Source organism: Furipterus horrens, unplaced genomic scaffold, assembly GCF_987537825.1.
Source record: "Furipterus horrens unplaced genomic scaffold, mFurHor1.1.pri manual_scaffold_3, whole genome shotgun sequence".
Taxonomy (NCBI): domain Eukaryota; kingdom Metazoa; phylum Chordata; class Mammalia; order Chiroptera; family Furipteridae; genus Furipterus; species Furipterus horrens.
The window spans coordinates 37471170-37483395 of NW_028327173.1; the positions used below are offsets into that span (position 1 = coordinate 37471170).

At 42.4% G+C, this 12226-nt stretch overlaps 1 protein-coding gene across 2 annotated transcripts in view; it reads left to right on the plus strand.

Annotated features, from left to right (window-relative positions):
• TCEANC2 (transcription elongation factor A N-terminal and central domain containing 2) overlaps positions 1-12226 on the plus strand; it is a 39572-nt gene that overhangs the window by 3230 nt on the left and 24116 nt on the right. The window lies entirely within an intron of this gene.

The window sequence follows — 12226 nt, forward strand, 5'->3', positions numbered from 1 at the left end:
ACAAGGTCACGCCCACTCCCAGTACACTTCAAGCTCTACGGGCTGCCAGGAACAAAGTCCAGAAGACCGCCCGCCACTGTGCCAATACCTATTGGCTAAACCTGTGCAGAAGCATCCAGGAAGCCGCCGATATAGGCAACGCACGAGGAATGTATGAGGGTATCAAGAAGGCAACAGGCCCAATCCCCTCCAAGATCGCCCCCCTTAAGTCCAAGACAGGTGAGGTCATCACTGACCAGGAACAGCAAATGCGGCGGTGGACTGAGCACTACCTCGAGCTGTACGCAACGAAGAACACCGTAACAGACACTGCTCTTAACGCCATCCCAGACCTACCAGTCATGGAGGAGCTAGACACCCCACCTACTGCGGCAGAGCTCGGCAAAGCCATCGACCGCCTCGCTTGTGGGAAAGCACCAGGAAGCGACGGAATCCCTCCAGAAATCCTAAAGAGCGGGAAACCAGTCCTGCTACAGCCGCTCCACCATCTACTCTGTCTCTGCTGGAAGGAGGGTTACATCCCCCAGGATATGAGAGACGCCAACATTATCACCATGTACAAGAACAAAGGAGACCGCAGCGACTGCAACAACTACCGGGGCATCTCTCTCCTCAGCGTCGTCGGCAAAGTATTCGCCCGGGTCGCTCTTGCCCGCCTGCAGACCCTTGCTTCCCGCGTCTACCCAGAGTCCCAGTGTGGCTTCAGAGCTGGCCGATCAACAGTGGACATGATCTTCTCCCTACGCCAGCTGCAGGAGAAGTGTCACGAGCAGCATAAACCACTCTACCTCGCCTTTATCGACCTCACGAAGGCGTTTGATCTGGTCAGTCGAAGCGGACTCTTCAGCTTGCTACGGAAGATTGGCTGTCCACCACATCTGCTTGCTGTGGTCATGTCCTTTCACGACAACATGCACAGCACGGTGTCCTACAACGGCGCAACCTCTGAGGCCTTCCCAGTCAGCAGCGGAGTAAAGCAGGGCTGCGTCCTCGCGCCTACGCTGTTCGGAATCTTCTTCTCCATGCTCCTCCAATACGCCTTTAAGGACTGCAGCGAGGGTGTCTTCATTCACACCAGATCCGATGGCAAGCTCTACAACTTGGCCCGTCTACGAGCCAAGACCAAAGTCAAAGAGGTGCTCATCTGTGAGATGCTCTTCGCCGACGACGCAGCTTTGACATCACACTCCGAAGAGGGACTCCAGCAGCTAGTCACTTGCCTTTCCCACGCATGCAAGGAGTTCGGACTAGTCATCAGCCTGACGAAGACGAATGTTATGGCTCAAGGCACGGGGACTCCCCCATGCATCACCATCGACGGATACACCCTGGAGGTTGTCAACGACTTCACTTACCTCGGGTCCACCATCTCGAGCTCTCTGTCAGTCGACTTGGAGGTCAATCGGAGAATCGCCAGGGCAGCCACAGTTATGGCCAGACTGAACTGGCGAGCGTGGAACAATTCCAGCCTCACTGAGAAAACCAGACTGCGCATCTACCAAGCCTGCGTACTCAGCACTCTCCTCTATGGCAGCGAGACGTGGACCACCTACGCAAGGCACGAAAGGAAACTCAACAGCTTCCACATGAGGTGCCTGAGACGCGTCCTGCATGTCACCTGGCAGGATAAGGTTCCCAACACCGAGGTGCTGAAGCGAGCCAATATGAGCAGTTTGCATGCAGTTCTTAGTGAGAGACGCCTCAGGTGGCTCGGCCATGTCAAAAGAATGGATGCAGGCCGTATCCCCAAAGACCTCCTCTACGGCGAGCTAGCAGAAGGCAAGAGGATGACAGGGCGCCCAAAACTGCGGTTCAAAGACATCTGCAAAAAAGACATGACACAATGCTCCATCAATCTCAACACATGGGAAGTTCAAGCAGACGACCGCCTAGCCTGGAGGCTCGCGGTCAGGCAAGGTACGTCACGCGCGGAGGCTGCGCGCAACGAGGAGGTGGCCCAGAAAAGATCGAGGCGGAAGCAGCGTCAACAGCAGCAACAACAGCCATCTGCCTTCACCTGTAACAAGTGCGGCAGGGATTGTCACTCCCGAGTCGGACTGCACAGCCATTCTCGGCGGTGCAGATAGACTCTCAGGAAGCTACGCCATCGTCTCTCGAGACGGACGGCTGCCGACGACGAAGGTGGCATTCTGTGTACTTGACTTATATATTCAGATGGACTCTTCTAGATATGCCACAGGCTTACCAGATCCAGATAAAAAAACAGTGAAGGGGAGTGTGAGCAACAGTCCTGGGTTTTGGTCCTTACTGTGCAGCCGAATGATCTTTAGCAAGTCATTTCTTTCCTTGGGATCTCAGTTTGTTCTCATTCATAAAATGGAGGGTTGAACAACATCACTGTTTCTTTAAAGGAGCATTGTTGTCATTTGGGGTCAGATAATTCTTAATTGTTTGGAACTGTCCTGATTTGTAAGAAGTTTGACATCCTTGGCCCTCAGACACCTCCCATTGTGCTAACCAAAAATACCCTCATATTTCCAAGCAGCCCTTGGTTGATTGGTTGAAACTCTCTAGATCATCTTTAAAATCTCTCCTTGTCTTACAGTTCTGTGACTTCATGGAACACATTGAAGTTTTTCAACTGTCTATTTTTTCAGAGTACTCACAGATAATTGTATACAGCAGTGATTATCAGTGAGAAATGGTGGTGGGTGGGATTGTGGTACCAGACTGTCTGAAAGAAAAAGAGCAGGGTAATAAACTACATGTACACTCACGTACAAACACCCAGATTCTAACTTACTTCTACCTGTCCCTTCTCCCCTCTATATCTCTTACTTTTGTGTCCCATTTGAGAATCACTTTATGATGATGAGAATAAATCATAAGAAGATTATGGAATAAGAATAAACAGTAGGCATATGGAATAATATTTCTATTAAATACAATAGCTTTTCTTTCAAGCTTGTTCTTTATTCTCCTGTGTTTACTTTTATATCCATATACCAAGTAACTAGGACTAGAAAGAGAAACCATCCTTGACTCTTTTCTCTCTTGTGTCGAAGTTTTCAATTCTACCTCCTAAAAATCTTTCCTGTCCTTACATCTCCCACTATAAACTCAAAACTGTTATTAGTTCTTATCTAGAGCAGTGCCATGGTCTGTTAACCCAGCCTCCCCTGTCATTCTCCCCTCTACACATAAGCCAGAGAAGTAAGTCTTAAAAAATAAAAATCTACTCAAGTCACCTCCCTGCCTAATCCTTCAGGGGTTTCTCATGATCTATCAATAAAGACATTTCTTTACGTGACACCCAAGGCCCTCCATTACCTGGCACCTGCCTGCCTCATCCTCTGCTGGCTCTTCTTATATACATTTCATCCAGTGTCAACCACTTGCAATTTACCAAATATGTGCTCTTTCATACCTCTGTACCTTTGCATGTGCTTTCCTGTTTGCCTAGAATGGCTTTACTCCCTTGTCTTGGAGATGATATGGTATAGTTATTAAAAACACAGACTCTGGAGCCAAATTGTGTGTTAAAAACCCATTTCTGTCATTACTACCAGAGTAATGTTGGACAAATTATTTAGCCTCTCTTTGTCTTTTGTCACCTATAAAATGGGATTATAATAATATCTATTTTATAAGGTAGTTCTGAAGTTTGAGCAACTCAATATACAGAGGGGGCAAATGTAAGTTTACAGTTGTGAGTTCACAAAACATAGGAGTTTATTCTTGTATTACTTTTATATTATTTTCCACATGAACAACTGAAACCTACTTTTGTCCTATCCTGTATATAAAGGGCTTGGAACAGAGTCTGGCACATTCTAAGTACTATGCAAGTGTTTGTAATTATCATCTACTTTGTTCCCAATGACCTAATGCAAGATTCTCCTCTACTAAGAGGCTTTTTCTGATCACCTTTCTGTCCCCCAGATACAGAGCCAATCTCATCACTCTGTTCTTGTTGACTTTAAAAATAAAACAGCCAGTTATTTTTTAAAATTTTATTTATTTATTTTCAGAGAGAGGGGAAGAGAGGGAGAAAGAGAGGGAGAGAAACATCAGTCGGTCGCCTCTCCCATGCCCCCAACTGGGGACCTGGCCCAAAACCCAGGCATGTGCCCTGACTGAGAATCAAACTGGTAACCTTTTGGTTTACATGAACTGTAAACCAAACCCACTGAGCCACACCAGCCGGAGCCAGCCAATTATTTTTACCAGTAAAAATGGGTTTATTCAGGAATGGCAGAGAACTGAAATTCAACACAAGCATTCTATGAGGTCTCTCCAGATGGTATCCAGCCATATACTATGAAAAATAGAGACATTTATTGAAGAAGATACAGAGACAGTATACATACTTAGGACAATGACACCTCTGTCCCCTTCAAAGTAAGCACCTTGGGACCTCACACAGTTTTTCCAATCACCATCAGCTGCCCTGCCGTATTTTCCTGAAACTCATCGACAATCTGAAATCTCTTCCCTTTCAAAGATGATTTTAGTTTGGGGAAAAGCCAGAAGTTGCAGGGCGCCAAACCTGGGCTGTAGGGGGCGCTGAGTCATCTGGGTGATTTGATTTTTCACCAAAAAACTGCATGAGACATGATGCACGAGTAGATGAGTTGTTGTGATGAAGCTGCCAGTCACCAGTTGCCCATGGCTGTGGCCTTCTAAATCATCCGAATAGTTTTCTTGGAAGAATGTTCAAGCTTAACACAAAATTTGATGCAGATTTGTTGGTCTACTCGCTCAGTGCTTTTGAATGCGACGGCCACACAGTACATGTGCTCACTCAATGGCATCTACCACCCCCACTGACTAGTAACAGTGAAATAGTCATTGTTCACGCATGCACATTCCAGTCCTCTCTCCTTGACTGCCAGGTTACATCAATGTCACACAAACTGTTCTTGTTATAGTAACAATGGCTGGATTTTTTTCTAGACAGACCTAGTAGAGCAAAAGCTATAGGCAAGTCCAGCAAACAAAGAAGAGCAAGCTCTAGAGAGAGAAAAAAGAGGAAGTTGGGGGTGGTGCTTTGAAGGTAAGTCTATTGGAGGAAAGAGTTCAGAGTGGTGATAATTTCTGATTGTCTGAGTTCTGAGGATTCCTATTGGCTAGACTTGTTTCTGGGCAAGTAGAAAATCTTCCGTCCACTTTTGTAGTAAAGTAGAGACACTTTTTGTCAGGAATGCAAGATATGGTCTTCCTATTGAGGTCTGCAATTGACATATATTGGTACTTTATGACAGCTCCTCCTCTGACCTCTCAACTCCATTTTAAATTAAGTTTCCTTTATTTGGTTTTACATTCTCTAAGTTATTCCAGTATCTTAACATGCCCCTGTCATTGCACTTGTTTGTACTTAATTATAGGTTCCTTTACATTGCCTGTGCCCTGCTACACACTAAGCTTCTTAAAAGAGTATGCCTTATTTATTTTGTGTCCCCTGAGCCTACCACAGGGCTTGGAATATAGAAGTCTGCAATACATTTTTCTGAATGACCAAATGAACTAAAACTCCAGAATCTTTGGCATGGCATATGTTACCCTTTCTGTTCTGACCCAGTGAGCGGGTCATCTCATCCCTTGTAGCTTCTTATTAACAAGGACACTTTCTAGCCACACCCCATTTCTTGCTGTTCTCTGTATAAGCTATTCTCTTTCACGCCTCTAGGGCTTTGAATAATTCTGGTCCCTTTTCCTGGAAAGGCTTTCTCTTTCTTTTTACAGAGTGAATTCCTACTCATTTGTCAACCCACTCAAATGCAACTTTCCCTGTGAATTCTGGATTATAAATTTCATGAGTACAGGGACATTAGTTATTTTATTTACCTCCGTATTCGTGGACCTAGCACAGCAATTGACATGTATTTAAGTAGTCAGTAAATATTTGTTAAAAAAGTGAATGTTGAAATGCTCTCTTAAGTCCTTTGGGGAAGTTAATCCTTCTGTCTTCAATACTCTCTTAGCACTTGGCTCAAATATATGTTAGAGCACTTACCTCACTATATTATATTTATTTGATTATCTGTAGTTCCCTAGTCTACAGGTAAGACTGGGACCACAGTGTCTTATCTTGTTCTAATTCTGCTCCAAGACCTAACACAGTGCCTACTACATTGTAGGTAAAAATTTATTGAGTAAATAAGAATCACCTTTATTTGGAGATGCCCTTGCAGGGTCTGGATATTAAATGATTCTATGAATATTATTACTGTTTTTTAAATATTTTATTTACTTATTTTTAGACAAGGGGGAGGAGGGAGAAAGAGAGAGAAACATTGATCCAGGCCCAGGCCCAAGCACGTGTACCCCAGGATGTGCTCTGACCTGAAATAAAACTGGTGACCTTTCACTTTGTGAAGCAACGCCTATCCTGCTGAGCCACACCAGTCAGGGCTCTATAAATATTATTGTGAAATAAGTTTATGTCCAGCACTATGGTAGGTATTCTAGGGAACATAATATAAAATCAAGGTCCAAGTATGAGCCCTCATGAGACTTCCTATTAGAGGATCATAGCATAAGAAATTATTAACTAATGATACAAAATCATATGTGATCCATTACAAAATTGTTTTGTGGACAATAAGGGTTAAAAGGGAAGTGCCCACGCCAGTGTGGCTCCGTGGATTGAATGCCAGCCTGCTAACTGAAAGGTCACTGATTCGATTCCCAGTCAGGGCACATGCCTGGATTGCTGGGCGGTCTCCAGTTGGGGGCGTGCAAGAGGCAACTGATGTATCTGGCACATCCATGTTTCTCTCCCTCTCTCCCTTCCTTTCCCTCTCCCTAAAGATGGATAAATAAAATCTTTTTTTAAAAGAGAGAGAAGAGAGCTCAGTGTCTGTTTTAGTGACCAGAGCACCCTTAAGGGGTGGAAAGATGTGGCTAGATAGAGGGAAGTACTGACAGATACCCATTCAGAAAGTGGTAGTTGCTGTCTTCTTTATGCACACACCCACGCTTACTTTCATGTGGACACAATGACAAATTAAAACCAAGTTGAGTTAAATGTGAGCTCTGGAGAGTTAGCTAGCTCTGCTCTCTGCCAAATGACTTATTCCCACACACATTTTGATGCCAAGAATGTGCTGAGTGTTGAAGCCTCGATTTCCTCATCAGAAACATCGGAAGTAACACTATCTAACCTACAGTGTTGTTGTGAGGGCTAAATAAATAAATGCATGCTGAAAGGGCTAAGCATTGCACCTGGGATGTAGTAAAAACGAAGTTTCCTTTTTTTCATGTACAGAAAAGGAGAGGCTTGTGTAGTAAAACTAGAACTGAGAATGGTGGTGATGATAGTAGTAATGAGTACTACCAACATTTATATGGGCCAGGCATTGTGCTAAGTGCTTCCCGTATATTAACACTTGAAATTCTAATAACAGCTCTTTGAAATAGATGCTTTTATCATTTATGTTTTACAGATGAAGAGTCTAAGGCACTGAGAGATTAAGTAGTTTGCTCAAAGTCATGCAGCTATAAATGGCAGAGCTGGGGTTTGAACTAGATGATCTGATGCTACAGTCTGCCCCTTATAGGATGAACTATTTTTAAAAAGTGGAGGTTTCTGAATGCCATGCAGAGGAAGTATAAAAATCTTAGACTATTAGGACCATTGTACTTCTGTTATCAGTATAGTACAAGTAATTTTGCCATAGCCTTATTATATTCAATGAAAGTGATACTCAGTAGAGCTCATGTAGTGTACATTTGAATGGTAAAGGTTAATTTGGTTAATCTCTTCTTACTCCCTTGGTCGCAATAAGAGATTTTATTTTATTAAAAGATTCTAGAATACACTAATTCTTCTAGGTTCAACACTTAAGAATGCTCTATAAACCTTTTCTTCCTTCGTAGGACTGACTAGCCAATATATGACCCCTGCCCCTACAAGTGGAATGGTACCCATGTTATTGCTTTTGAGAGAATTATTGTCCCTAATTGGCCTTATCATATTTGATATTTCAGCCAGCCATAACCATAAGACCAAGTGGTATTTTGAAGAGCACCTCTTCTTTCTGGCAATAACCATTCCACTACTCATTGTAGCTATCCCATTGATATTTTATGTTCACTTCCCTTGTTCCTCGCCATAATTTTGATACAAATGTGAAATATCTATTTTGGGCCCATATTTGGACAGAAATAAGAAAACATTCTTTGATATGTATGGAATTCTCCTGCTTTGAAACTGGCTGCTATATTTTTCTATTTCTACCCTAAAATTTCAGATCTGAAAACTATACTTAGTCCTTGAGGGTAGAAATGGTTTTGTTCAATTACACGTACTATGCACTGGGGATAGAGAGACAAATGAATTGTTCCAGCCCTCAAGTTGCTCATAGTCCAGTGGGGAAGACAGCCTTATAGATAAATATATGCAGAAAGTAGAGATACAGTAATAGAAGTCTGTACAGAATACAAAGGGACCCAAAAAGGAGTATGGTCAAATGTGGTTGGAGAAAGGCAAGAATGGCTTCATAGAGGAGGTGATGCTTGAAGAGAGTCTTAAAAAATAAGTAGGCAAAGAAAGAACATCGAAGACAGAGAATGAAATACTGTGATTCATTTAGGCAGCTTTAAATACTTTGGTGTATCTGGAGCAAATGATGAGGCTGAAAAGGATGTCAGGAGTCAAGTCATATAGGGCCTTTTATGCCATGCTAAAGAGTTTGGGCTTCTATAGTTCCATATGCTGGAATGAGCTAAGTGGAACCTTGAGCCTCATTTTGACCATGTAGAAATGCTGGATAAAAAGTCTCAATACAGAGCTGAACTTGAAAGCAAGAACGAGAAAGCCTCAGGTGCCAGGAGAAAAAAGGAAATCTAAACCCAGAGCTGCAAGTGGGAGCTGAAGTTGAATAGTTCTATTGAAACCAGATGTAATGCTTAGGGGCTAGGGTTTAAAGGCCAGTAGTGGAATTGTACATAAGTCTTCAGGCTAATAACCCCCATTTGAAGCTGAGACCCAAAACAGGACTAACATGTTTGAGAAAAATGAACTAGAAAAATTCCATTAGTCCAAAGAAACAGCATAAAGATTGTGGTCTTCTCAGGGTTTTGGATGAAAAAAAAGAGTTCACTATAATAAAGTAGAACCCCGCACTTATTACTGTGCATATTTACATTTATCTACCTATGTATATATAGTTTATATATAGTTTAAATTCAACTGTCTACAACCCTGAATATTCATTAGGGGAACAGATTTTAAAGTTCTAAGACATTTGTATATGAAATACTATTAAAGTGGTTCTCTGGCTTTATATGTATCAGTGTGAATAAATGAAAAAAATATATTGAGTGAAAAAGCAAGTTGAAAAATGGCATGATATTTATACCTCCTTCCTATTGAAAATATCCCAGAGCACTAAAGCCTGATAGCATAGTATCACAACAGAAAGTAAGGCTTTTCCTGTCTTTACCTCTCCTTCTTTTACTAGCTTTGAACCTGGAAGAGTCAGAGATCAAAGCAAAGTAACAGATGGGGGAGGAGGAGGAGCAAAGATAGGGAAGTGGAAGAGTCAGACATCTCCTCCCAGCACTCCCGGCTAGGCTGGAAGCAGACTCCAGCTAGCGGAAGGAGTTGAGACTTTTTTGTTGTTGTTGCTTTTTACTGAACTATCACATGAATATAGAAAAATGGACAAATCATGAATGTACATCTTGACAGGTTTTCACAAAGTGAACACACCTGTGCCACCAGTATCAAAGAAGCAGAAAATTGCCAGAATCCCAGAGCCCCCAATATCCCCTCCCATTTCCTAACTGGCCCCCCTTCCCAGGGTAATAACCACTGAGATAAGAATTTTTAAATTATAGGGACTTCTGGTCAAGATGGAGGCATAGGTAAACACACTTTGCCTCCTTGTGCAACCATAAAAAGGATCACAACTAACCGCAAAACAAAAAATACCCACAACTGCCAGAAAATCGAACTGTCCAACAATCAAGGATTTAAAGAAGCCATATTCATCCAGATGGGTAGGAAGGGTGGAGATGGGGATCCAGGGTAGAGAGGATGTGGTGTGGGGGCAGAGAGGTGATGGTGGTGGCCGAGGGAATGGACAGTCCCCTGTTCACATGTGGTGGATAAAAATTGGGTGGGATAGCTTGAGAGTGAGTGATCCCAGCCCCAGGCCAGACTGCGCAGCCCAGGGTTCCAGTGCCAGGAGAATAAAGCCTCAAAACTTCTGGCTGTAAAAACCAGTGGGGCTTGGGGCAGTGGAAGAAACTGCCAGTCTCTAGAATGTATGCAAACCCACCCACTCTGGAAACCACCACCAGGGCAACAGCTAGAAGGGCACCAGTTGCAAATGGGAAGGGGGTGCAGTGACTAGAAATGTGGCAAGTGCTGAGCAAGCCTCCAGCAGCCAGGCAGTGGCACTGTCCCCACTCCGACCTCTTCCCCACATACAGAGCCACAAAGCAGTGAAGCAGATTGCCCGGCCCTGGTGAATACCTAAGGCTCCACCCCATACAACTTAACAGGTGGGCTAAGATAGGGAGTTAAAGCAGCTCTACCTAATACACAGAAACAAACACAGGAAGGCTGCCAAATTGAGGAGACAAATATGGCCCAAATGAAAGAACAGAACAAAACCCCAGAAAAAGAACTAAATGAAAAGGAGATGGCCAACCTATCATATGGAAAGTTCAAAACACTGGTAATAAGGATATTCAGAGGACCCACTGAGTATGGCAGAAGCATAAGGAAAGCAATGAAGGCCACAGTAAGTGAAATAAAGAAAAACCCACAGGGAACCAACAGTGAAGAGAAGGAAGCCAGGGTTCAAGTCAATGATTTGGAACATAAGGAAGAAATAAATATTTCACAGAACAGAATGAAGAAACAATTTTAAAAAACAAGGAGAGAATAAGAAGACTCTGGGACATCTCCAAAAGGGCCAACATCCTAATCATAGGGATGCCAGAAGGAAAAGAGGGAGAGAAAGAAATTGCAAGCTTTATTGAAAAAATAATGAAAGAAAACTTCCCTAATTTGGTGAAGGAAATAGATGTACAAATTCCAGGAAGCACAGAGTCCCAAACAAGTTGGACCCAAAGAGGACCACACCAAGATGCATCATAATTAAAACGCCAAAGGTTAAAGATAGAAGAATCTTAAAAGCAGCAAAAGAAAAGCAGAGTTACCTACAAAGGCGTTCCCATAAGACCATCAGCTAATTTCTCAAAAGAAACTTTGCAGGCAAGAAGGGACTGGCAAGAAGTATTAAAAGTGATGAAAAGCAAGGAACTATAGCCTAGATTACTCTGTCCAGCAAAGCTATCATTTAGAATGGAAGGGCAGATAAAGTGCTTCCCAGACAAGCTAAATGAGTTCATCATCACCAAGCCCTTATTATATGAAATGTTAAAGGGACTTATTTAAGAAAAAGGAGATCAAAACTATGAACATTGAAGTGACAACAAACTCAAAACTATCAACAACTGAATCAAAAAAACAAACTAAGCAAACAACTAGAACAGGAACAGAATCATATGTATAGGGATCATTTGGAGGGTTATCAGCTAGGAGGAGAAAGAGGGAGCATGGGGGAAAAAAGCACAGGGATTAATAATCATAATTGGTAGGTATAAAATAGACAGGGGGATGTTAAGAATGATATAGGAAATGGAGAAGCCAAAGACCTTCTATGCACAACTATGAACATGAACTAAAGGGGGTGATTGCTGGAGGGAAGGGTGGTACCAGGTGGAGGCAGGCAAAGGGGGAAAATTTGGAACAACTAATAGCATAATCAGTAAAATATACTTTTAAAAAATAATTTTTTAATTATAAAAGCAACTTTATTGTTTTGTCTCTGTTTCCTATGGGAACTATAGAAATGTTGCAGCACAGAACAAAGAACTTCCCTATCCCTTAACCCAGATTTCTCAATTGTAAAGTCTTACACTTAATGGAAATATGGTAGTTTTTTCTAGGAATGGAAGGAAGGGAATGAGTTTGGTGAAGGGTGTAAGCAAACTTAAACTTTGTAATGTTTTATTTATGATAAATGGCAAAATGTTAACTTTTTATTATAAATAGTGAATTACTTTACCACTCTGTTTGAAGTTTTTAAAACTTCTTCAAACGAGACAGTTTGAGTTGTATCATCTAGGAAGTGGGATCTGTTGAAGTGTGCTTTTATTGTTGAAATAAATATGCCTTTATGGCTTTTCTGCTCTCTGTCCTGGTCTATGAATTAAAACACTTAAGTGAGCTATAGGGTTGATT